We start from the raw sequence: 27,601 nt of genomic DNA, 5'->3' as shown, positions 1-27,601 counted from the left end.
GCTTGGATCACAGAACTGAACCCAAGCAGAGTAGATATAATTTCTTCATTCAAAGTGAAAGCATCTGCCAGAAAGCTACTCTTCTGACTTGTGTGGAAGTCATAAAGAAAAGGCCCAGCTTTGGCTTGTTTGCTTCCAAATACATGGTATTTACTAACCTCTCATTAAAATATCCTGACAGAATACAGATTATGAACCATCCGATACATTTCTTTCCATGGGTGGCTACGTCTGAGGCCTGGGGGTAAAGAGATTCCTGAGAGTCATTTAAATTCAGTTCACTCCTCTCAAAGTTTTAAATGAGCTTCTGAGCAAGCACTACAAACTTGCCAAACTCTCTGCTTACTTATGGAAAAAAAAAAAAAGAAAAAGAAAGAAAGAAAGAAAGAAAGAAAGAAAGAAAGAAAGAAAGAAAAAGACAGACACATTCACCAGATGTTTGCATCTCTCCTGCTCCGAGATCTGCCCCGGCACACGCTGACTGCAACATTCAATTGACTGCCCGTAGCCAAGGGAAGCCCAGTACCCTCCTCAATATTGAGCTGCAGGATTTCCTTTCCAGTTCCACCCCTTTTTGCGCTTTAAATAGTATGAGCTATAATACAGCAAGAGAAGCAATGAAAAAAAAGGAGAGATAAATTGTTACTAAACTGTCATTAGATGTCAGAGTCACCACCACATTCAAGAATCAACCCCTCCACTGAAATTTTTGTGTCTAAAATGTTGGTGTTTTAAAACAACTGCAGACTCAGGAAGAGAGCTTTTCTCTTTCCTATTATCTTTGAAAATGTGGGGTTAGAAACATTATTTGCAAAAAGGAAAACTTGACTTCCAAGGACAAATAGGTGAAGGGAGGAAGAGCCTGTGGAACTGCTGAATACACGAAAGCCTGCTGCTTGACCACTCGGTTCGTTTTACAAAGCATAATTACGTCTGCATTTTTTAATATTATGTGGTTCTTATTATTACTTTCTGTACCATCTTTCATGTTTCAATGGAGTAGGCTGCTACTAACTGGTATTAGGAAGAAACTCATTCTAATTACTCGGTATTTCTGTAGAGGCTGTAATGGCAACTCCTGGAGACGGATACAAGAATGTGTGCAAAATCAACCAGTTCTGGTTTTGAAACTCCCATCTTCACAATTTTGACTTTTCAAAATAATCTGCTCTTAATATAACATGAGTTGTCAAAGGCTGTCAAATAAACGATAAAACTCTCAGGAAATAAACATCTCTCCTCTAGTAGGTTTGTATACATTTCCACGAAAGAGAAGAATTCTAAAAGTAAATAAACACATGGGAGGATTAGAGAAGCAATAAACAAAAGCATTTCCTCATTTTGAATTTAAGAAAAAAGGAGCCTCTTTCCAGCCATTGCCAGGAAATATTACTGCGCAGAGGTGAAGTTTGTGCTAGCTACAGTATTATTTAATGCTAAGGCACACGGACATGCATTCACGCATACATGCACACACTAGACACACACACTACACGTATATCCCCATCCAAAATTTAAATCAAGTTTCTACCGTGCCATTATGGATTGATGGGCAGAGGATTTTAATATCAGCTTAGACCAACACAGGGACGGGACTCCTTGTTGCAAGATGATAAAGCTAATGCTGAAACCTTTGAGTCCTAATGAAGGAGTTTACAGGGTTCTTAATCCCCGCACCCCACCTCGTTTCTCTCTTGGTCCTGCTGAAAGCTTTAAAACAGTCCCCAGCACTAACATGGTACAGAGCCTGTTGAACATGCTGATCTGCTCATGATTACTCTTTGCCACTGTAAAACAATCTAACTCCTCAAGTGAATGGAGTCTGTAGCAACAATGGTGTTATTGACTTGTTGCTCCAGCTCTATTTAGTTATTACCCTTGAGGCCACAATCAATAGACTTTGCACCAAGTCAGCCTAATAAATCCCAGGCTTTCATTGGAGCTTTGCCAGAACTGCTAGAAAATCTATGGCAGTCAAACACTTAGAGTATGAATAACATAGAAAGCTGTACTGACAGCTGTATAAATTAATTAACAAGGAATGTTCTTATTCTTTTAAGAAGATCATAATGCACGTTTACCATGATTTAAGAAGTCACAGGTAGAGCAACAGAAAAATTACCTCTGTGCTTTCATTTAAGATAAAAATCAAATATGATTAAAACCAAAACAGCTTCAGACTACTTTTTCCTCCCTTTGATTATTGGATGTGCAAAAATCTGCATTCGCATTACTGCTGTGGCCGTTTAATTATTCCAAGTTTGATTTAAAAAGGAACCTAGCCCAGCAAACACTGACCACTTAGTGTAAATTGTACAGACATTTTAACTTGATAAATGTTGATTGTTGTGTGCTTGTGTTACCGTATCCTGCATCTGCAAGGGGGACTTAAATTGTATTTGTAATGCAGTGATTAAAACAGAAACAAAAGGAAGGGCGGGAAACAGTTGTTCAAGAAGTAAAAGGTTGGTCACTAGTGAATTCCAGGTCCTTTCAGTTCCTCCTGTAATAAGCAAATATTCTGCAGACTCAGCTGCGAGGCGCCTGATCGCAGTGTCCGGAGACGCACTGAACCTACTGTAGCAAGAGCTCGGTGCCAGCCCTGGAACAAAAGAATCTCCTTTTTGCACGTTGAAAACAAATGTAACAGATCAATAGGCTCTTACAACTGATTTGTTGCCCCAGTGGTACTTTCTGGGAGCATTCAGCTTTCCTAATGAGGGTCACAGCTTTGCGGGAAGCAACAAGCAGGGTCAGGCAGCCAGCTGGTCTGGCACTTGACACTCGCCGCGCAGTGAAGGTGTGTGATTGTGGGTGCAGCCTTTGGGCAGAGACGAACGCTTGAGATGGAGTCGTGGCAGCCCTTGCATTTTAGGGAAGGGAAGGAAAGCTTGGGCAGCAAGGAAGAACTAAGCTGCGCTATTAGCACAGGAAAGATGAGAGTAATCTGCCTCGGGCCTTGGCAGAACTGATCTCATGCGCGAGGTGAGGGAAGTCAGACCAGCGTGGAGCTTTTCACCTCTGCTCTGCCCACCCGCGACCGAGGTTACTGTCTGCTCTTGGGTGGGTGCAACCCTAACATCTTACTAGACCACCTAGTCAAGGCATTTAACCCATCCTGCTCCTCTTGACAGGTTCGTGAGGGTCCCATGACGGCCACCAAACCTGCCCCATCTGAGGAGGGGGCAGCAAGCAGACGGGGCACAGACACTTTCAGGTGGAGAACCAGGTGTGACCATGCTCTAGGATGTCTTTCACCACCACGCTTGGTGAGCATGCTCTCACCCCGAGGATGGACACCGCCACCTTGCACAGCTGATTGTCATGGTTTTTTTCAGACAATTAGATTTTCAATGGTCATTTCGGTACTGCTCGTTACCAGCAGAGAGGAAGAGATGAAGTTCATGTCACAGCTCTCAGTTCCTCTCCTCTGTGGACAAATACACTTTGTATTAACTTTTTTATTCAGAAGTAGGGCTTTCAGGAACTTTGATGGTTCTAAGCGTTGATGAAGCAATTTCTATTGAAGTTTTCAATTTCTGTTTAAGCCCTCCTGCCCCAAAAGGACTCATGAGTTTTTTGGGAAAAATAGTTACACTTTGCATTTATAACCTGACCTCAAATTCTGAGGTTATTTCATTGCTTCTGAGCACTGCTCCTCCTTTCTCCCTTCCCTTCCATTTTAAATAAGCCAGATGACTTTGTTTTAAAATATCCCTTTCTGTACAGTCATCTGTAAAGTATATATGCATCAAATAAAAGAGCTGCTTGGGAATTAGGACATATTTTCAAGAATAGTAAGTGAGGTGGAGAGCCAGAGTTTCTGAGGGCTCAGTCCTGTAAAAAAGGCTTAATTTTCATTATCAGATGAATATCTGTCCTTTCAAAACGTGACTTCTCTTTTATAGGGTCAATTTCAGCACCCAAAATTGTATCATCAAAAGCACTGTTCATATCTGAAAATTTAGGATTGAGAATTCACTGAAATTAATTTGAACACAACAGGGAAGCGCTGGAGGCCTTACGGCTCTCCCCCTGGCAATGTACCATTGGAGGTGACCATATGTCATTGTCTGGCACCTTGTTAGCAGAATGGAGTTACTCCGTGTTTGGGTAAAAAAACCCGCACAATTTCTGGGTCCTGGGTCACCCTTGAGATTTCTTGTGTCGTGTGACTATTTTATTCACTAACGTTCTGAATAGTCAGTCAGTCACTGCGAAATGTTGATGCAGTTTCTGTAATGAGCTGAGGCAATAACAGATATATATTTTCAAGCAACTATTTCAAATATGATATCTAAACTGCAACACCTTCACTTTGTATGTGCAAAAATGACTTCACAGAATAGAGTTCAAGCCTTAGCATTCATGCCAGTTTTTGACCTGGTAGTAGGACTCAGGATGGGTGGCAGCTCACAGCACACAGAGCAACGCAATGCTGGCGTAGCTCAATATGTGGAAGACAGAGACTGAACACCTAGGACCTGCCAAAAGCAACAGTGTTGGATCTAGTGCTGGCATCCTTTTTGTTTCTGAGCCAGTTCTGCAGCAAGCTCCACCACGCTGTCAGGAAGCACTGTGCTGCTGGAAGCTGCGCTGATTTGCTGATGAGATTTAAAACTAAGCTCCTGGTCTTGTGGGAGTTGTTAAAGATCCTGAGATAAAAGTGAATCTCGTTAGCCAATCTTAAGAAACTTGTATGAAGAGGGACTGTAGAAGGAGAAATAGCTGTTTATAAGCACAGCAATGCAGAACTTCATGAAGTTCTTGCCCATATTCTGCATCTGACCAATACAGAAGAATACAACTACAGAGACACCAAAGGATTCCCAACCTCCCCTTTTGTAACATCTTCAGAAATGTTAATTATCAGCTTCACAGCACTATCCGGCCTATTTGCCTTTTCTCCACTGCTCAGCTTCTTGACTCAGGCCTCCTTAGCCTCACTCCAGCCAGCTCCACACACAGCTGGCACAGCTGAGCTGTGCCTGTCCTCACCCCTTTTATTCAAGCCACAATGTCTCCCTGGCTGCCTGTCCTCCACCAAGAACTTTCTACAGTGACACCCACAGAGCATGAAACAGTTTCCCAGTTTTGGTCTACTGTGCAATTATACTGCCTACTTACATTTTTGAATAAGACTGGTAACTTTTAGCAATCCCAGAAAAAAAAAAAGTATTTTTTTAAACAGGCATCAATCAAGTGTAGGCTAAAAACCGGATGGATTTTTTTCCTCTTGTCTCTCTTCCTTCCCTGTTCATTGCACTGCATGCAAATCCCTCTCCCCTCAAAATTTGTCCCTCATGAACTAATTTGATGGTCTTATTTTTAAGCATTGTAGGAATTGTCCTTATTAGTAATCAAAGAACAGTATTTTTCTCTAAGTACCTAGGTTTCTTAACTTGTACATGAATAAGTACAGTAATTCCCAGGCATACAGCCACCACAAGGTAGGACTTCCAATAAATTGCATCACTCTGCAAAGCACTGCCTGCTACACTACTCTGTAATTGCTTCTGCTCCTTGAAATAATCCCCTCTGAAATGGAGTTTTGGGTTTTGGCGGGTGATAATCCCAAGGGGTATCACGGTGATAGCCAACTATCCATAACCAATAAACATAAGCTTGCCAAAGCATCCTCTTCCTCTTTTTAGTTCTCTGATTTTCATATTCTTGAGGGCTGGCCCAGGAACTCTGGCCAGTAGTAGTCAGCCATATGATGGCACAGATTTAGAGGATGAAGAGTATAAATGGAAATACAGAACAGTTGAAAAATTACATTTAATTCCATTTTCTGAAATACAGTCCCACACTTAAATGCACTTTGGATGAAGACCATAAAAGTTGTACAGCTTCTCTGGCTGTTTTTCTAAACCCAAATGTGTGCTATCTCACTTTAATCTTAACTGCTTCTTAAGGTGATAACACTGAACAATGGGGGTCTAGAATATATAGGCCAAATGAGAAGCAGGAAACATTTTTCTTTCCAGCAGGTCTACAGAGGTATAACAAAAAGAAACACTCTTGAGCGCTAGACTAGCACTGGACATAAATGATAACATTGTGTGGGGCTGAGTTTTCGGTGATTTGTTCCTTTCGATCAAATGTTCTGCAGCTAATTGGCTTTGGAAAGGAATCCGTGCAAAGCTGGTATGGCCCAGTCTGCTTTAATTGGGGTGGCGCCCACCAATAGTTTCTCAGGATCAGGGCAAAGGCATCCTCCCTCCAAGTAAGGCTGTTATTTACTTGTGTTGCTTCAAAATTCTTTCGTCATGATAGACTGGATCAACCCAATCTAAATGTTTTGATCTGTTACATATGTGGAAAATGAGATACTGGCACACACACAAAAAGCAGCTGCTTTCTAAGTGCAGTGTCTTAATGACCTCTACACAGAGCACAGGGCAAGTGAATTAGTCCTCTACCAATGGAGACTGCTTTACCTTCCAGTCTCCATGTAACATGGGAAAGGAAACTCAATGCCTGCTTTAAATGACGGAATTAAGCTAGATGTAACTTGCAAATTGATTAATTTTCTCAGCAGACTGAGATTGATCTGAATTTTCTCTTTTGCGCTGTAAGTATTCTACGCTTGTCCTGAAACAAGTTAGCTAAAATAAATTAGTCAGTGTGGAATAAATTTAAAGGGACACTGACAGATCTAATTTAGCCCCAAATTAAGGATAAAAGTGAGAACAATACAAAATAAATATTAAAAAGTCAGCCTGAAAAAAAGAAACGCTTCTGTGAGACTTCTTATAAGGAAATAATTTCCATTTAAATAATATTTGCAACCTGCAATCAAGTTCTGTGGTGAAGGTGAAATGTGCTTTCAGCTAGGTGACACCAGCAAGTCCACCGTAGCTCTTCAGCTGCAACTACCAACAGCAAACAGACTGCAAACAGAATAAATGCAATATTTCTACCCAATGATCCAAGGTCAGTTGTTGACAGTTTAAGTACATTGCTATCTTGCTAGCATAATGTTTTAGGGAATATCCATAAACATTTTAAATATTTCAAAAGCCTCTTATGATAATAGACAATGTGATCGCTGCTGGTATGATTGCTTCGATCCAGAGGGCCGTGTTGCCAGAGGTCCTCCTGTACTCGTGTGCCAACCTATGCTCTTGGAAATCCACGTACCCAACCACCAACTTCACCCACTTGCATGAATTCTGCAAAGAAGCAGTTCTGTGGGCCCTAAGACCTGACCCAGCATGACTGGACTAAAGCAGGAGACAAGAGTTCATTCACATTCATTTAACAAGTAGTTTAACCTAACCGGTTTTGTGCCAATTTGAAACAGTTCCCCAATCTTTTTCCTGTTTCAAGTTCAGTATCTGAGTTGCATATATGTTAAAAAAAAAATTTCAGATGAGTTCTGTTCAACTGCACTTTCTCACCTTCCTTTTCATTCCTTCTGTGGTCACAAACCAATTTAAAGCTCACAGCTGCACGGGGAGCATTGAATGCAGTGTGACTGGTTGCAGTACCTCCTGTGATGGGAACTCAGGAAAACATGCATGCCCTGCTTGCCGTTGTATGAAGTAAGACCCATGGCATCCATACCATAAATGATTAGCCACCCCTCATTAGATCTCAAGTTGCCAACTGAGCTCAGAACTTTCACATCCTATTTTATTTACAAGACACTTTAAAATAGTAAATAAAACTTGATGTGCTGAATAAAAAAAAAGACAAAAGAATGACAACAGCTATTGAAGTTCCTTGTGGGGGAAGCAACGCAGAACACACCATTATCCATGGCTGCAATAAATCAGCATTGAAAAGAGTTTAATAAGGCCATTGAGTAAAAGGTAGAAAAAGGAAGTGTAAGGGTAGTTCTTATAGCAAGAAGTAAATTGATTATATCACCCTGATGGTGATAAATATGGTGATATCAGCTGTCTTGCTGCTCGATTGGATGAAATAGCACGTATTTCACCAGCCTATGGGATTAAAACCTAGAGGTGACAAATTGAATTGGCATTAAGAAGAATGTTGGCCTTTGTAATTTTTTTTTGCTCTAGAAACTTACTATATTGAATGGGACAAAACTTACATTTAAAGGAAGGCTTTATTTGTCACACATATGATCTTAACTCAATAAACCAAACAAGGCTTTTCTCTCTCCCTAAATCAGTATAATAATGGTAGTTTTGTTTAAGCTGCTTGTTTGTACAAAAGCCTGTAGATATATAGACCTTGGGGTAATCCTATTGCTGAAAGTAAGACCTAAATGAAAACAAATCTTACCAGCAGATCTCTATTTTGAAGACAGCTCTATTCAAATCGGCTATGCTGATTATACTCTGAGATAACCCGGCACACCATTTAAGGTTGATCACTTCAGCAAACAGGAGCTTTGCACTGCAATTTTCTAGTCTTTCATTTTCCAGGATAGCAAAGACCCCCACAACGACTTCATTAGGGAGTTACACAACTGCAGGCCACCAGATTCTTCAGGGAGAAAGAAATAGCTGCAAAAGCTCAATTTAAAAGCTCTGCGTTAGATTCTCCAGCAATGCTGGATTTTAGTGCTCCTGCATGTTGAAAAGCAGGTTCCATTTTCTCTTTTTCTCCTTTGTGCACAGAGGAGCGCTAATCAGAGCACAGAATGATGGCAGCTCGACTTTTTCTTGTCCAAATAACATCTACACAAAACTAATGAAAATGATGTGTAAAAAACTGACCATGGTTTTACTCTCCTCAAATGAAATATTATTCTAAGAAATAAATAATATCTATCAGGGATATAGTGGAGAGCAGGAAAAGGGGAAACTCAAAAGAGAAACATCTCTTAAAAGCCAACAGACTTTTTTTTCCGTGGGAAACAAAACCCCTATGCTAGCAAAAAGTTGGTAAATCCTTGTCTTCTGCAACTACATTGGTAGGGTCAATTACTTTATGTTCACTGGTTACTTGCACGTAGATTTAATCTTTCGAAGAAACTTCTTCATTTTCTCTGTGAAAACATTTGCAGAAGAGAACTGATAAACTCTAAATGTAATGTGGTCAACTTCCACTTCCCCCCTTCCTCTACCTTTTCTACTGAAGTGGATAGAAACAGTCCCCACTGAATAAGCAAAAAGGTTGGCTCCCAAGGGTTGACTGACCAAAGACAACAGAGCCCACCACCATCAATGATGGCTTAAGTGCTCCTTGCAATCCTACAGTTCCCTGTGACCTGCTCAGATGAGTCTGGAGTCCTTTCTTAAATGCATGTGCATGGATTTGTTTGTGGTTTGTGCAGAAGAAATACTGCCTGGAGTTGTATTAAGTTCTGAAAAGAATTTTCAGTGGCATTTTTCGTTTGCTGGAAAGAAAAACGCCATGCTCTCGATAACCCCTGCTCCCCCTACAAAGAGACTCCATGATAAACCTTCTGGTATGGCCCACAGAGAGGTGGGAAAACTGCTTCCAAGCTGCCTGGCCCTCCCCCCTCTCCCTCAACCCCTTCCACGCTGCCCACACACCAGGAGGAATGACTGGCCTTGCACTGCCCGTTCACTGCAAACTCCATTTGCTGCAGTGAGAGCACAAGTTTTAACAAGTCTGCTGACTTCAATAGCAGCATTTACTAACACAACAAATGTCCACCAAGTCAGGAGCTCTTTAGAGTAAGGATTAGAGATCTCTGAGGAAATATAAAGTCTAAACAAGGGAGGTGATGGGCTGACTCTGAAAGGACAGATGATTTGGGTCAGATGTGCACTAAAAGCTTCAAAAGTCATATTGCTTTTTCTCTTAAGCCTTTTGTTTATATGCTCAACCCTGCCTTTCCCCTCTGGTTTCTACCTAAGATCTTACTTGTTCCTCTGTACCTGAGGCCTCTTATCCCCCTCTGTTTTCCTTCCTTGTCTGGTTCCCACTCCCTGTTCCCATAAAGAAGTTTGTTTCTCACTCTTTTTGACTCTTTTGTTTACCCTAAATCATTTTAAAGATTATTTCCTCCCCCTACTCCCCTCAATAAATCCATTAGGCAAAGTGATTAATTCATTGTGCCCCAGCAATGTGCCGCAGCCACATTTTGAAAGGGCTGACACCATTGCACACAGGGGATATGAAGGGGCTGAAAGAAGTGACTTTGCCTTCATTGAACAGGGAGCCTGTAGCGGAGCTTCAGTTCAACTCTGTATCTCCAAGTCTTGAAGACAACGTTTCACTCACTGCATTGCTCACCCTCACCGATGTCTTAGTTCACTTGGCACCTCTTGTTGGCCAGTGAATGAATTTAAAACTGACACTGTGGGCTAAAGGGCTCTCATTGGATTATCTCATCTAGCTGAGCATGGGACGTCAGAAAACGTGCACTGATTAGAAAGACAGTTATTGCTGTATATAATCAAAGTTACAACTCTTTTAACTCAGTATCCAAGACTGAACTTGTCAAAGTAAAGTTCAAGGGTACCATGTGACAATCTACCTCCTGTCCCCCAGGAAGTCTCACCCCAATTCTACATATTCATTAGACATTATCTTAAACCCTTCAAGAATGAGGTCTTATCTTCTTCCCAGTGCTCTCTTTGTTTGTATTAGCTACAATAATGCTAGATATTTTTGTTATCTACATAAATGTCTAATCCCTCATTCAGTTTTGTAAATTCTTGCCTTCAGTGAACTCCAGTGGCAATGAACCCCTCAGACTGATCACACATTGTGTGAAAAGGCAGGTCCAATTCTGGGAGCTAAGCCAAAGCGGGGAGCTCGTTGGTAAGGAAAGATATTTTTAATTGGGGAATGAGCATTTTTTTAAAAAACAGCTTGTATGTATCTTAGTTCTCTGCTAGGCTGATGATGTGACAATTTCTTAAGTTTTCTCAACTCCTTGGTCCAGCTGTAAGTCAGGAGAAATGAGGAGGTTTGCAATTCTGGTAAGAGCAATGCCACTGGAAGAGTGGTACGTATATTCTTTTTCTTCTTGACTTACTCATACGCATCATTTGCCTGTTTCTTGACAAATGAATTTTCAGGACAGCATTGCTCTATTGGCACATCAAGGCTCATGAACACGGTACACCAGGGGAAATAAGAAATGGATTTTATTAAGTTTATTAGCAGCTAAAAACATGATACTTCAAGGCTGGAAGTAAAGTAATCCACCTACACAATTTGAGTGGAATGAACATTTGGCTTCAACTACAGCTCATATGTAAAATATAAATCCAGTTTCTCCATTGGAAATCCTTTGGGGTCTGGTTTTACACTACCTTGATCAAACCATGAATTAAAGTTCAAGCTGGCTTCCATTCCCACATGGCAATATGACCTACATGTTTGTATTAGTGGTGCTACTCCTTCCACACTTCTCTTCATATCAGTATTTCCCCCAGCTTCTCTTTTTTTTTTGCTTCTTTTTCTTTCTTTCAAAGTTAAAATGAGTTTTAACACTATATAGACAATATACTGTGAAGACAATGGAAAAAGTCATTCAAAAACTTATTACAGAAAGAGCCACTTCTAAATGAGGTCCCACCTCTCTGCCACTAAGTATCACATAGGGAAAAGAAAGTTGCTACGGGATACAAATGAAGCAAGAAAAGATCGATCATTTTTGCAAGAAAATTCTGAAGCTCAATATAGTTGCTATCAACCTAAACAGTAGAGAAAATCACGGAGCTGCATGGTCAAGGCCATATTAGAGAAACTGGACTTGTGAGAATCAGGACTTCTGGGTTCAGTCCTGTCCCAGATACCCAATGTGCCTCTTGGGGTTTCCTCTGCGCCAGAACTTTTCCATCTGGAAAATGAAGGTAAGGTTCACGTCCCACAAATGGATGCTGCAAGGCTTAGTTCCTATCTACAGTGCTCTGAAGCTCTCGGATGACGAGAGGTATCTATATCTGAAATACTGTTCTTACACATGTACTACCTGCAATAAACTGTAGTGACACATACTGACTTTCTCATTACTAGAAGAAGGCAGACCTGGTTTCTTCCCAAGTCTCACTCTTCGTACCCGGGGAAGCAGCTGAAAAGCAGAAGGCAATGTTGCTGCTGTTCTTACCGCAAGGTTTTCACACCAAGACTATTGCTCTGATGGCTCACCGGCTGACTCAGATGCTTCACTGTCCCTCAGCCAGAGCTGCCCTGTTAATAGTCAGGCCAGGCAGGCTGACATCTCTAACAGCTCAGGACCTGCGGGCAGCTCAGATCAGTTCTGTTCACTAATGTATCTTCAGGTCGCTGTTATTTCTGTGGAAACCCAAAGCCTCTGATTAGTGTGGGACAGTATGGGCTCCAGTCAGAGGACATCCCTCATTGACTGACGAAGCAATGGCTCTGATAATCTAGTTCACCTTGCCCTTATTCCAAGGTGTGGAGGCTTCAGTAAATACTGTTCCAAAAGCCACTGTTACGAGAACAAATGGGATCAAAATTGATGGATAAGTAGGAGACCACATCTGGATACCAAATGAGATAAAGGGAAGGAGGTAGCAGTTGCCTGGACTGGATGTTTTAGCAGTGGGGTGCAGGGACACAATAACAAACCCCTATTAATCACTCGCCCGTGTACAAAAGGCAGTTAAATCAGCTAATCACGTATGCCATCACAGGCTGGGTACTGCAGTGCAGCTCAGAAAGTCAAACAGGTAGTGATCACTCCTTATCTGTAAAAGCAGACATGTTTTAATATATGGTGCTTCACCCCACCCTTTTCAGAAAAGATTGATAAGCAAAATGATGAAGCTTTAATGAGCTTAATTGCAAATGCCTTATGTTCTTGCATTGTTGCCAAACAGCTACTTCAACATCCAGCAGTTTACTTAATAACTCCCCCCTCCTCTTCCCTACCCCCTCCCAGCCCAGTAACGTAATTATTCTTGTGGCAACCCCCTATTTCACTTTTCTTTATTTATTTCCCCCCTCCTCCCCCCCGAATTACTGTAAATGGGTATCTTTGAAAGGAGGGTGGCAGGCAGCTTTTGGTACAGGGCTTACCAAGAAGCCCTCCATCAAAGGGGCCTTTGTGAGCATGCTCTGGAGCGAGGCCAACCCGATCATCTTGCTGTCTGTCTCCGCAGAAAATTCGCCCCTGGTATGCAAGCCAAGCCAAGCCAAGCCAAGCGCCCTAGACAGGGTGACTGCACTCCTAGTCCAACCTGTCTTAGCTGAGTGAAAAAATGCTGAAGGGAAAATTACCTGTTTGGCTCCAGACTGAATTAACTTTTTAATATACAAGTATGTTTATTATTTTTCCTTAAAAGCGCCTGCCTATCTAATATATTCATTAATGTTATCTGGTCAGTTCGCTTGAAATATTATGAAAAATGTGCAAATGCAATAAGGCTACAGTGCTTGGAGGCAAAGCAAGATGTATTTTCTAATTATATGACAGAAAACGACATTGTTATTAACAAATGACAGTACAGAGTAATCTCCTTATGTTGAGGCTAGTGCAAACTAGGATGTCTTGCCCCTCATAGCCAGCGTACCGGGAGAAGTGGACAGCCTTGACACCAACTCTCTCCTCGTTCACTGGTTACCACAAACCCTCAGCATCAAACCTAGCGTGACCCTCCCGGAGCCAGCTTTCAAACCCGGCTCCCCCAGTTTCTGAACAGCACAGCCTTCCTTCCCCACGAGATCCTCCTGCTTCATCCTGCACCTCCCAGCTGAGCAGCCCAACTCTCCCCTACTTCATACTGAGAAATCTCGCATTTTCACCATCCTTGAGCTGCTTCCCAAGTCTCCTGAGAGATTTGCCTGTACGAGGTGGGATCGCAGAGGGCATGCTGAGAGCTTCTGCCTGTGCCCAGCTCTTTCTCCCCTCCCCGTGGGCTGGCTGTCTTCTCCTCTGCTGTCTCCCCCAGCCCCTGCTACTATCTGGAATTCCTCCCTCCACTGCCGCTTCCCCTCGCAGCTTCTTCCTGCTCCCTATGTGCTCTTGACTCTTTTGTTCCCCTTTTTAGAAACACCTTGTAAGTGCCAGACAGGAATTTCCCGACACTATGTCCTGCATTAAGCAAGCGATAATGGCAGAAACAATAGAGAATTATGTCAGTAGGGTGCCCTAACAAAAGGGCAGAATTTAAATGAGGAGGAAGCTTTGGTCTTTGGAATTTGTCCACTATAAATGACTCTTCTTCTTTTATTAGCATGTCTAGTTTAAGTGGAACACATTGTAATTTTAAATGGACAATAATAAAGAAGGATCATATGTTCTACTCTTACATGTGCACTTAACATTCCCTGGCGGTCCTCTCCCTCCGCCATCCCCTCTCTCCCCCAGCACTGCCCTCCATATTTCTCACTATATTTAACTGTCTTTCTTCGCCTTGTTTTTTCTCTCAGAAGAACCCAAAAGTTCTCGTCCAGAGCTGTGTAAAGTAAAAATAGAGTATACAACTACAGCAAGCTAGTTGTGCACCACCCTTGCTCACAAGATGTTTGTTTTGCAAATACTATAGAAGAAAAGTCAAATTATAAAATATATCTACAAAAACAGGTGCTCTTAAACTGATCCTGGTTGTTCCTCTCTGCAAATGTAAATGACACTAGGATCCCTATGTTCCCTTCTTTGTCCTGGTTCAAATACCAACCTGCCAGGCTGCCTTTCAAAGCTGGCCATCAACAAGCAGGAGCAAGGTTACTTAAAAGCAGTTTCTTAAGTAGCCATTCTTTCCTATCACTACTCAAGAGCTGTGTTGGTGTCACAGTTTCTGACTATATGCCAGATTTTGCAAATGAATCCAAGTTAAAACAACCACTGACTTAAAATAAGTCTGGTTCCTTGACAATATAGCCCCACAACCAGTTGAACTGGTGCAAAAGAAAGTCACACCATAGGTAGAAACCTGTGGCCAACACTTCCTTACAGCACTGCTGCCAGTGAAAGTTATGCTCATGAAACTAAAGTTTCCCAAGTAGCTGTGCATTAAAAAATGAGTTGCCAGCTTTGTAGAGAGCTTTTTCACTTATTTATCTTCCCTGTATTTCTTCACAATCTAATATCATCTGAAAACTGGTGTTTCAGAGTAAGTACTCAGAATAACAGCAACAAGAAAATACTGGCAAATGAAAAGGGAGTTGTGCGTGACAATCTCTCCAAGACAAGTTGCAGGACTAGGTTCAGAAGTGTCCTTCTGCAGCCCAGACATTGGTTTTGAACTGTGATTCTGACTGATTCCTTGACCATCAACATAGCCCTTACTTACCCTGTGCCTCAGTTTTGCCATTGGTTATTGAGCAAACCAAACTGTTGTTAGTAAGCCCGATCAAAGCACAGAAATTCTTCTGTGGAACATGCAAGCGCATGCTAAAGGCTAGTGCTGTTATTATTGACAAAGACTTAGTTTAAAAAGAAGTTCTACTGTGCTCTTGATTTGCATTCATTGGACTGTGGGTTACAGCCAGGGACACCTAACATTTTTTTGCTGCACACACCACAGGCTCATTTTTACTTATTTTAACTGTGATCAGTTTTACCAGACCCTGACAAAGTTACACTAAACATGGCATTGTTTTTCTTCTAGCAGTGTGCAAAAAGAATAATTTTTGCATTGATTTTTTCCCCCTAGCACTCTACAATAGCACCAAGAGGTACTTCAGATCAGGTAAAAGCATAATTGAATAATTTTTGTAGCCTTAAATCAAGCCGGCCAGTATCAAAATGCTCTGATTTCTGAAGCACTCCTTGGAATTTTAAGGTGTCTTTCTGGAATCAATCATTCTGGCACATCACACAACCAGGAAAAACCCCTCTTTCTTCCATGCACTAATTTGTCATAGAAATCAGTTCTCTTGACATTGTCTCCTGTGCCAATAGATGACAGTCGAGAAAATATATGTAAAAAGAGCCACAGACTAAGCAAGCTACAGATAGTAGATTACAGAGTGAAGAGCAGTCCAAAAATTCTATATTAAACCATAAAAAAATGAAACTTGGCTTCTCTTAGAGATAAAGATTTCTGCTCTATACACTAGTTTTCCATTTCCCAAATGTGTTTTTTAAAGGATGCACTACTTGTAAAAAAGAATATGATGAGTAATAGCTATTTCCCGTTAATTCTGCTTCCTGTAGGGATTTGCTCCTTGGTGTGATCTCACATGTTCGGCGCCAGGTGGGGGTCATATGTCCCAACTGGAACCTGCTTAGTCTATAGCCCAGCGCGTGATGAGACAAAGAGAATGGAAAATGCCCTTCAGCTTCAACTTGCTTGACACTGGCTCTGCAAAAGGCTGATACAGAAATGAAGCTGACAATCTGAAGGCAGCATGTGTCTCCACCAACTGTCTATGTGCTAGACTACCACAAGACATGGCAACTACTGACCAGAACTCTGCTTTAGATTTGTCTTTTTTAATATTGCTTTGTGGTCTGGCATGAAACAGCAGTGATAACCCATTGGTGTTTTGGGTTCACTGGGAAAAGTACCCTCCTGCATGCTGCTCTCTCTGATTTACAGTCCTCATATTGCTCAGCCATCAGTTGTTAAGTCTTGTAGAAGGAGCAGCACCCATTTCAGGACCTCCAAGCCCTACACCCTGCACACAGGTCCCCACGCTGTAGCTCCTCCTTGTTTGACTTTGACATCCAAGAACTCTAAGGCCCTTAAAACAGAGTCCATGGATACTGTAAATACAAAAAGGAAAGAGTGTTGGGGCGACAAGGAAACACCCATGGGAAACGTGGTGGCGCAACGTATCCCGAACTGTGATACGCGCCTCATTAAAGCAGGTGAGCCTCTTCAAAGCAGTCACACAGGTTGGCCCAGAACCAGGGCCTTCACTGCAACAGCACTTTGTGCCATTGGAACAGCTGCAGAAGTAGCTGGACTTTTTTTTAGAATTTTTTTTAAAAAGGTTGTGGATATCCATTTGGGGATATATGTTTTACTTGTGTCCTGGAATAGGAACATGAAACAACTAAGTCTCACAAAACCTCTGTAAGACAAATTCCTTAACACCCCCAATTTTAGAGGCAGAGACAAATGAAGTCAATATCAAACCCAGGATGTGCATGAGGAGCTCCTACCCCTGTGTTCAAACCACAAGATAATTCCTCTCCTTTCAGGCCCTGATCCAGAGCAAATCAGTTGGAGTCCTTCTATTGAGTTCTCAATCAGCAGTGTAATCACTTTAGCATGTGTCAGGATTAAAACCAGCCCTCCAAATAAGACCATGTCTACACTGCAAATGCCTTACTGATAAAGGAATACCAGCACAGTAAACAGACAAAGCATTCCTGGGGTGGTGTAAACTTACACTGGCAAATCTGCTCTTTGTAGTGGTATAGTAAAATCATCCCCGCAAGCAAAACAAGCACCATTTTGAGGTATAATTGCATCTACATGTGTAGTGTTTGCTCACTGAGAGGTGTCAGTCTGACCAGAACAGCTGTGCTGATAGAAATCTGCAGCACAGACCTGGCCTTATTTTTTTTTAAAAAAGTTTTAAGTAATTAATAACAATCAACATTGACTCTCTGGTCAAAGTGGTGTCAGTTTGTCTCTTTACAGGTTTACACAAATTGTCTGATTTAAGAAAGAGAAAACAAAGGAATTTAACATGGTTACATGGGCTTGCCTTGGCTGGTACTTAGAAGAGTGTAGAGCTATGGAAATCAGATATACTGTGTGGAAACACCATTTCTGGACACAAAGCCAGGCTTTGTGAGTTTACAGCTAGATTTTTCCAAGACCCTATTCAGCAAAGTCCTGTAGTCATACCCTGCTAGTTCCACAGATGGAGGAAAATGGTGACGTGGAAGAGATCTCCCACATGGCCAGCCTCCCTCTATGGCTGTAATGACACACTGCCTCTTGCTGCAGATAAAGATATCTCTGTATCACCTTGTGCTTTGAGAAGTGAGAGCTGGAGATAAAAAAAAAAAAGAAAGAAGAATACAAGGAGTATACAAGGAATACAAATGTAACCAGCCAAAAAGGAGGCAAAAATCTGGCTGGGAAAATTCTTTCGAGGGAAAATGCTTTTCCTGGGATGCCTTTGAAAAACAAGAAAAATCATAGCTTAGCCTAGAAAAGTTCCTTTCCGCCCTTGGATCACACTGTTTGCTCCTCTTGCCATGTTCGGTACAATGCCTGTTTTGACAATTTGTTAAGATCCATTTAAATGGAACCAGATTTGACTTGATGATGTGAGATCTGATAAAATTATGTGAGGAAATCCTAATTTAACAAGCAATCCCTTGAATCACATTTCCTTACCCCCAGTGGAATCTAATTCTGATAACCTAATACGAACTCCCTTTTTGCATATGCCTAATGCAATCACTGCTCTGCCTGCGGAGTCTCATCCTCACCCCTGACTAGTCTGCTTCTCTCCACTCCCTCCTGCACTCATTCAAAGCAGGGTGTCTGATTTACTCAGCTCGTGCTGTTGGCCTCCTTCTTGCTGGATTCTCAGCAGCCAAAAGGCTCGTTTCCCTGGGATATCTTTGCAGTCACCATCTCTAATCCTTCATTTCTATTATGTCCCCCTCCTCTATGGGGGTAACCTTTCTGAGTCTCTTTCATCAACTCAAAGACCAGTTTCATTTGGCTTTTCATTACCCTCCACTGATTTACAACTAAGCAACCTCCTCTGACATAGGAGCTGGAGAAGACATCCCAGTGATGCCACCACTGCCCCTTCTGACTCCAAAGCCTGTAATTCTCACCTAAGCACTGACATTTATCTTTCTTTCCATACTGATACCCAGACTATCATTCTATGCCAGCCAGTACTGCATAAATCATCTTTTCTTCCCTTGTCCCCACAAGGAAGAATTAGTTAAATAAACAAACAGAACTGGAGCCTTGGCAATCTCTTGTTTACTACAGACTTTGCCTCCTTAGCTTCCAGTTTTTCCAAACTGTCCAAAATGAATCAGATACAGACTACTTTATTCCCATACTCTAATCAGAAGGCTGTGCTTACTTGCTAAACAGCGCTTCAAATTTTATCCTTTAAAACACCACACTTCACTCCTGTGTGAACCAAACAGCCACCATTCCCCAGCAGAGACACGGCTCTAACACCTACCCCGGAGGAAGATGAAAAATGAGACGACTGTTTCCTAGCTGTGCATACTTGAGGAAGAAATATGTATTTTCTTCCCTCCCTTTTGCCTTGCTGAGCATGTTGCAGTTGTGATGACATGTCGGAGGTGATTAGGCACTCAGTTGGGATGACACACATAACTTATCCATGCGGCCAATAAAACCTCCATACAACACCTCCCCATCCATCTCTATAGATCCTCTTGATTCCTACCCCAGCCTTCAACACCCAGGAAAGTTATTTATGCCTAAGTGAATTAGCTTGCTAAGAATAAGTGGAGTGCAGTGAGCCAGCAGTTTTCTTCCACAAACGAGAAAATAAGTAAAAGGTTCTCATAGCTCAGTGTTGCTGAAAACAAATTGGCATGGCTAATTTTGGCCTGACAAGTGCACTAAGGATTCTCTACATTTCCCATACAGGTCAAGCTTATCAGTTCACACTTGTTAGTGCAAAAATCTCTTTTCCTATCTTTGTTTCTGCCACTTCTCTTATCCTCTCACTTTCCTGGAGTAAGTGTACTGGCTGGGCACCTCGGTAGCCATTTTTGCAAACACTCTTATTCCATTACAGAAAGATATTCACACGTACACACAAATAACAGTAGACTTCAGTGTAGTGTTTATCACAGAGAAAGGACAAGACAGCCTAGTGTACCTACTGTATTGCATGCTGCCTTACACAAAGATGATCTCTTTTTCAGCAGCCTCCCTTCTGGAAGAGACAGGCAACATTTCAATTGAATCCTTTAAGAAAAAAATTTCTTCACACAAAGGACAGAGAGAGGGAGGAAAAAAGTTATCCATGATGATCCATCACTGCAAAGGTAGCATTTGTAATTTCCGCTCACTTTGGAGCCCATGGGTCATGGACTTGACCAGGGTTGGAGTGTCCTGAGTTTCATGTTCTGGGTTGTTAAACTGCCTCACCGTGGGCGGAGCACACCAACCTGCTGACAAAGTACTTTCCTTTCCAAAGCGTGGAAAAAGAAACTACAGAAACAAAACCTGGCCAGTGATTTTGAAGGGAGACACCCTAATTTCAGGGGATTGGGATTTGCAGGTGGGAGGTGATTTACTGAGTTTTACAGCTCCTAGGAAATTGGATATGTGCTGAATTGGACAGGAATGGGTCAAAGGGACTCTGCTGGACTTAGACTGAATTTGGTGCTGATCCAGCTATTGCAAAGCACTGCTTGACACCTGAAGGGAAGTAAAAGAGAACTGGGAGTAGGCTGGAGAGGGAGAGCCGTGCTGGGAAGAGTGCTCTTCTAGGTACACAGGGACCTTAGGACTATAGGCAGCACATATGGTGAGGAATCGCCATGGGAAGTGGAAGCTTGTTTTATGGTCCACTGGACCCCCTGAGAGGTAGGAGACATTGTCTAAACCTCCCCCCAAGTGAAGGAAAACAACAGAGGCAACATATGCGACATTTTTCTTTCATATCCAGATCATTCCATGGCACATTTCTCCACTGAGTGAGTCAGAGGTGCTAACCACAGATCCCTGAGGAAAGCAGAGGCCAAGCACTGGGCAAGGTGGTTTTCTGAAACTGGTTTTAGCGTGGGCTTAATCCAAAGCAATAATATGAAGTCAAGTAGCGGCATTTTTCTTTTTAAGTAAATGAAGATTTCTTTGTATGAATCTTTCCCCTGCAGCCTGTTCACTCTCTGTTACTGAGCTGACACAGGGGCAGATCTACCACGCGGCCAAGGGTGCCACAGCCCTCTGCTAGCCCTGCCTGTGAAGGGGACACTCCACATCACACGCGGGAGCAGCTCTGCCATGCAGAGTCCTCTCTACTGCATTGCAGCTGCTCCCGCACGAGTTCCCTTGCTATTTTCACATTGCACACTGGGCAAGTGAAGACACTCTATTTGCACCTCACAGCAGAGACACTTGTGATTCCTTATAGTGGTTCCCTCCTCTCATACTTTCTGATAGAGAAAATCATTGCTAATCTTGCATGTATAACACAGGAGCAACTTATGGAGATGATTGGTTTCCCATCAATACTCCTTTCCTTTCTTTCATGCCCAGGGGAATGCCAGCAGTTGTCCTCTACTGTAGATTTTGAAGCTTGATAAAGAAAAAAGTATGCAATAAGTTTTAGTTGGCACGTAGGCTGATTCTGTATCTATATAAACGCCCTATCAGTGCACTATATGGATAGTTTTAGCTTCTTTGATGCACTCAGTTTTGGGGGAAGAAAGAAACATTGACAGAAGAAAAAGCAAGGTTCACTCCATGTAACACAGAAGAATTCAGTTTACAAGTCCAAGGAGGAGGAGGGAGAATTATTAGCCTGCTTCATAAGCCTCTGAGATGTTCAGAGGATGTGAAATTTCTCTGATAAGTTGGGGATTCCAGTTCAGAGTATTTCACACTTTGCAATTCGCTGGCAGGCCAGCCCGTTTGCACAGACCCCGGCTGCTGGGATTCCAGATCTCACATTAGACCATTTGGAATTTATTTAACACGTGTCACACATAACACAAGACTTGCTTCAGAGGAATAGGCAAATCACTTGTAAGTGTGCATTTACAAGATCAGAAGTCATGGAAACCATGCTCACTGCTTGTCAACTTATTCAGGGGAAATTGTGTAATCAACTTAACATAGCAGTTATCCTTTACCTAGAAGGTCAAGCTTATAGTTCCTGTATGTCACCACACTTGGTTATTAATCACTCAGGAGGAAATTCATCATTTTTATTTAAATTAAACTGTACAAAGTGGGGTTAAGTCTGAATTTAGACATCCTCTCTCTCTTCCAGAGAAGCTGCAAGAGCCAGACTTTCTGTAGTTTAATCCCCACCTTTTGGGGAAAAAGAAAAAAAAAAGAAAAAGAAATAAATTTGAGTGAAAGTTGCTAAACTACTTATCTCCTCATCACAAGCTGTTAAGGAGACAGGTAGCTAAGCCATTCAACACCCTTTCTTTCTTCTGTTCCTATGTTTTTCTCAGTTTGGATCCCACACCGAATTTCTGCCACTGGCATTTTCTCCTTCTACCTTCTCTATTTCATCCCCTATGTGATTCATGGCAACTCATGAAATGAATTGGAGGGACAAAGTGATTGAGGGTCACGTTATGATTAGACATGATGTTTTCTCTTGTCCAAAGCCAGGAGACAGCACTTACGGAAGACAATGTGAAAACATCGTCCTCCCAGTGTGGTGCCTGGAAACACACTGAGTCCTTCACACTCTGGGAACTGTTCATCCTAAAGGCCACTCTGGACAGTGCTCCAGCTCATTAAATGAAAACTACTTAAAATCTGGAGAGACAAGATCACATTTTCCCCATCTGTCCTTCCAAAATCTCATATCACATTATTGTAATATTTTTAAATAAGTATGCCAGAAAACTGACAATAGCTCAGTTCCCCCCTCCCCACCACTGGTCTCCTCAGGTAGTCTTTCTCTACCTGGACTTTCCCTGCCGTGAATGAAGCTATGCCATTTTTGTTTTGAGACTGTTTCAGAATCTGCCACTTTGGGATGTCTCTCCTGTGTGTTAAGTTGCATCTGGTTACACTCCAGAAATGCATTCTGCCAGGTCAAGAGTTTTTCTTCCCTGGGAAGTAATTATGAGAAGTCTTCATCTCCAACACGTATGGCTACTTTTTATTTGCTGCCTACATGCTTTTCACTTTCCTGTTTTTAAACACGTTGGAAATGGTAACAAAAGAGATAATCCGCCTTTGTGGGTAGTCCCATAATTAGCAACACGCACATCTGGATAGAGTTTCAATAGTCCACTGTTATTCAAACAATTTGTAATCACACAGACTGCGTAGTGAACCAGCAGACCAGAGCATATAGCTTTTCATTATTATGTGGTATACAGTACCCATAATATACAAATAAACTCAAAACCTGCAGCAGCAACAATGACACATTCTGTGTGGCCTTATTCACCAAACAGCTCTCTAAGAAGTCTTTATCGAAAGATGTAACACATCCACTAATTATTTGGGGTTGTAAGTGGGTAGGAAGTGTAGGAAAATCTTGCTGCATCTGTTCAACATTCTAAAAAGCCAAGTCCAGCAGCATTTATAGGATTTAAAAAATAAAGACTATAAAAACCTAGAGCTCAGAGCTTAGTTATGTGGGTGCACAGTACCACGTAACATGTAACAGTGGCCGATTTTACAGGATATGTAACAATACATACCAGCATAGCCAAAGGCAGGATCAAGCCCTTAAAATTTTATATTGTGATTCGTGCTCAAAGATTTGTTTCAGTCTGGATGCCATGACTCATATTCTCCACTCCCCCTGTGCTTTATCCCCTACTTCCCCATGACCCAAGCTAACTTTTTATTAAAATGCTCTGGATGCAGATTCGGTTTTTTAAGTCTAGCATTTATGGATTTCATCCTGCAACCTGTACTCACAGGCTGGAGTCCCAAATGGCATGAATGGAGCTACTTCCACAAGGACCGTAAGGCGGGCCTGTCTGGAAATGTTTACTGCAGAAAGAAAAGAAGTTTATTCCTGCTCCTTGGCTGAAGTGTTTTCCCTTTAATGACAGACTGTCCAGATCTCCTCAGCACAGGACTAACTAGGAAACCCCTCCCCAGCTTCTTTGGCTCCTACACAGCTTTTCAAGCATCATATCTGTGCCCACACTGTATCGCTGGACAGTGCTGAACCATTTCTACATGGTACGTCAGAAGTTTCAAAAGGTATCTCTACTAGTTGTTGACTACAAGACTTTACGTTAAAAATTTAATATCGGAAGAATGTATGATTCACTTAATCAACACTGGTTTATACAGAAACAACACAGGGCTGTAAAACATTCAAGTCTGAAATTTCTCTGAGTCAAGGATTGTTAAACGAGAGTACGTATCAGTGAAATGCTTTCTACAGAGAAGGCAATTGCCAAGTGGGTGAATACAACTTAATGATGATAGCCTGGTACTGTAAGTCAGGAGTTTTCCCCGTGGCTCTTCTTGTTGATACTCTATCTGAATCAAGGAAGTAATTTTTAATCTTTATATCCTTTTGCTTGCTCATTTGCATAATACAGAATAATACAACAATAACTGCAGTGTTACCTTTCCCCCCCAAAACCTGCCAGTCTTACTTTGCATCTTTTGCAGCTTACCTGAACAACTCTGAGTTTGGATGAGCTTGAAAACATTTACTTCTAGCAGGAGGACAGAGTTTGGGTCACTACCTGTTGTGGAGACTCTTGGGGCTTTTGGTGATGAGACCAAAATAGAGATAGTATTGAGCTTTCCAGCACAGCCTGCTGCTCTGGGATAAAGGATATTTCAGAGCATTCTAAGACCAATATTTTCCCCCCTCTCCCTTTTCCAAATTCTGTGAAATGCTTTTTGATTGATGTTATATACATCAAGGGTTGTTAAACTGAGTTGTAATAAATACTCACATTGATTTATCCTTTTTTAAAAAAACTTGGGTATTTACATGGTCCTATTAAATAACAAATCTTCAACAACAAAAGCTGATATTCACCAAAACCTGATGTCTGCACATGGCACACATCCTGGCAGCACAAATCCACATGACAATTATCTGGGTGTTTTGACTAGCTCCTAGTGTTACAGATCTAGGTGGCATTGACAATAGATGTTTTCCAGCCAATCCCATACTTTTTTCAACCAAATACAAGCAAAGAATTTCTTCTCGTATGTGACAACACATTCTTATTTCTCAAAGGTATTGTACAGCTACATTAATGCACGAGAAACATGTTGAGATGATGAGTTGAAAACACAATGAAGGTGCCAATCAAAACTTAGAATACTGACAAACACTGAAGAAATTCAAACCTACATACAAAAGCTGAAGCTCAAGGCCCATGTGAAATAAAGAAATCATATAATATAAGAAGAGTTATCTTTGATTAAAAAAATTACACTTTTTTTTCTTAGGAAATCCGAGTTGTTTCATTTTTCAAAAGTAAAGTTACAATAAGCAACAAAACCTCTTGCACAAACTGTGCAGGGTAAGTTAATTTTGAATGTAACTAAACAATATATCAGCGAAGTATTCCTTTCAGCTTCCTGGAGACTTGTATATTGCCAATTTATAATTACTTGCAGATTTTCAATTACTTTCTAGCTAACAAAACAGTTTCATTTGCATTGTTTACTTGCCACTTAACTCAAATTGTACCCAAATTGGTTATTTTAAAATGTGACACAGATTTTCAGGGCCAAAGCAAATTCTATATATTTTAGTGTAACAAGCATCTGTATTTCAGTCTTCAGTGATAAAAGTGTACAGGATTTGGCCAAAACTCAATCAACTCCATCACAATCTCAAAATGCCTCCTGTGCAATTTGTCAAAAGCAGATTTCTTGGCAACACCACATAAAACTACAGCAACGTATAATGAAGAACATAATCTCAGAAAATACGCAAAGTTTGTTTTGTGTACTAATTGAAACTGGGAAACCACTGTAGGCAAATTTAAATTCAACAGAAGATCAGAGAAATTAACCATCGAAATATCATTCTGCTACTGTGCTTAAATATAGTCCACTGCATTCGGTTTCATTCCTGACAGCCTCATTCATCAGGAGCATACTAAATTCAAGGTGCAGAAATTTGGGGGTAGAGTGACTAACACGAGTGATTTTATTTGGTGTTATTCAGTACCAGGCAGACCTTAGCTAACTCTGTTACATGATACTCTTTATGATAATGCACCCTGCTACAAGATTTAAGAACTGGCTGTCTGCAGCAATACCCTGTGCCAAGAGATTCCTATTACCAGGGGAGAGAAGCGTTCTCCACCCCCTCTCCTTCCACACATCCATTAAATACAGGTGACTTTTGACTTTCAGGATAGTAAGTGCAAGCCTCTGATCAGCCTTTGTTGTAGTACTTGTTCCATAATTGATCACCCTTCTCCTCCCCATATTAAATAATCACAGGTTTTAATTTTTTCTCATCCGGAATTTCCTACTCAACATCTCTTGTTGTTCTGAAAATTCTTCCATCTTTGCTAGATAATGGGGGAGGGCACCTGTTATCTGGGCTAGACAGTCTCTTGAAGATAAGGCCACACCTGGCATGGAGCAAAACTTCCCATCTCTTTCTCAGCTATTGCACCTGGAGGTGTCCTCATGGACCTGAGTGGGACGGCACCAGAGTCACTTGCCTGGTGAGTCATGACAGATTCAGGGCTTACAGGTTCACTCTAACTGTATGCTCATTTCTGTTGCATATATTTCTTTTACCTTTTCTGTGACAAATCTTATTCAAAACCACGTTATCTGAACTAGCCTAGTTTTGCAGAGCTATTCTACAATTTCTACTCTCCTTCCCAGTCCTACCTGAGGCTAGAGCTGTCTCAGCGGTGGAGTGCCTCGATGCCAGCACCAGCAGAGATCACAGATCCACTGCAGCGAACACTGACTGCAGTAAATGGGCAGATATGCCGAGTTCACCAAAGGCTGGACAAAACTTCCCTGGACATTTTAGACTGAAATTTGATTTTGTTCTTGGATCGGGGCTGGTGTGTTTCATGAATTGCACTAGCTTAGATTAGGTGGTGCAACAAGCAGCTGATGTTTTTTCAGTGGAGAAGCATCTTTTAGGGGAAATGTTATTGCTATTGTTCACTCTATTTTCCTGTTTCTTTTCCTCTTCAATACAGCACGACAGCACTAGAGCAGTCTGTGTAACACAGATCCTTAATACTAACCTACAGTATTTCCGAGGGAATACTACCTAATTATATTCTATGCACAATAGCAATTTAATAAAATATATACGTTAAAAAACCCAAAGTCTACCATTCCTAGCCCCACTCCTGAACACCCATTATTGTCTCCTTCCAGCAGTAAGAAACGGGCATTTAATCTTACTTTTAACTTTCAGTCTTTAAATCAGTTTTAAATCCATGACAAGACTTTACATCCTACCCCATTGTTAGCAAGATTCCTTAATTGCCTCCTTTAAAAGACTTTATCCAACCCTTTTGAAAGTTTAAATAAATTATATCCACTGGTTCTCCTTTATCCATTATTTGTTAAATATTTCAAAGAAATCTGACAGGCTATAGAAATCGTGCTGATTTGTCCCCATCATATTATCCTCAGCTAATTCCTTTATAACTTGATCTTTAATCATTCTCTCAACCATATTTCTTTACACTGAGGTGCCTCCCAGGTTTATAATTTCAGGGATCACCCATAACACCTTTTTAAAAGGAGGGGAACAATGTTGATCATCCTCCACTAAAACTTTTTTTTTTTAAATAACGCACTGTCACCATTTGTTAGTTGCTCTGTTACCAGCCACGGTTATCTACATTTATGACCTCTAGGCTTGATTGATTACTGCATTTAGATATATTTCAGGACAAATTTGCCAACTCTGAAAAATCTGCAACTGGTACGGACACCATCAGCCCACCTCAGCAGCTGGCGTCATTGAGAGCACATCCCCATGGTACTCTGCTTTCATCACTGGCTCTCTGCAGAACTGAACTCAAGTAACGTCTCAACCCTGACATTCAATATTCTCACAGGATGGACCCATGCTTCCACTGAATGAGACAATCTCTTGTAACACTGAACTACGCCCTTCTCTGAGGATCTGCTGT

General features: G+C 41.5%; 1 protein-coding gene across 4 annotated transcripts in view; it reads right to left on the bottom strand.

Moving 5' to 3' along the window:
* VTI1A (vesicle transport through interaction with t-SNAREs 1A) overlaps positions 1–27,601 on the bottom strand; it is a 280,273-nt gene that overhangs the window by 28,462 nt on the left and 224,210 nt on the right. The gene's annotated exons all lie outside the window — the stretch shown is intronic.

Source organism: Ciconia boyciana, chromosome 8 (genome assembly GCF_034638445.1).
Source record: "Ciconia boyciana chromosome 8, ASM3463844v1, whole genome shotgun sequence".
In the NCBI taxonomy this organism is placed as follows: domain Eukaryota; kingdom Metazoa; phylum Chordata; class Aves; order Ciconiiformes; family Ciconiidae; genus Ciconia; species Ciconia boyciana.
The sequence above is the reverse complement of the archived record's forward strand: the minus strand, read 5'-3'. Positions and strand labels throughout refer to the sequence as shown.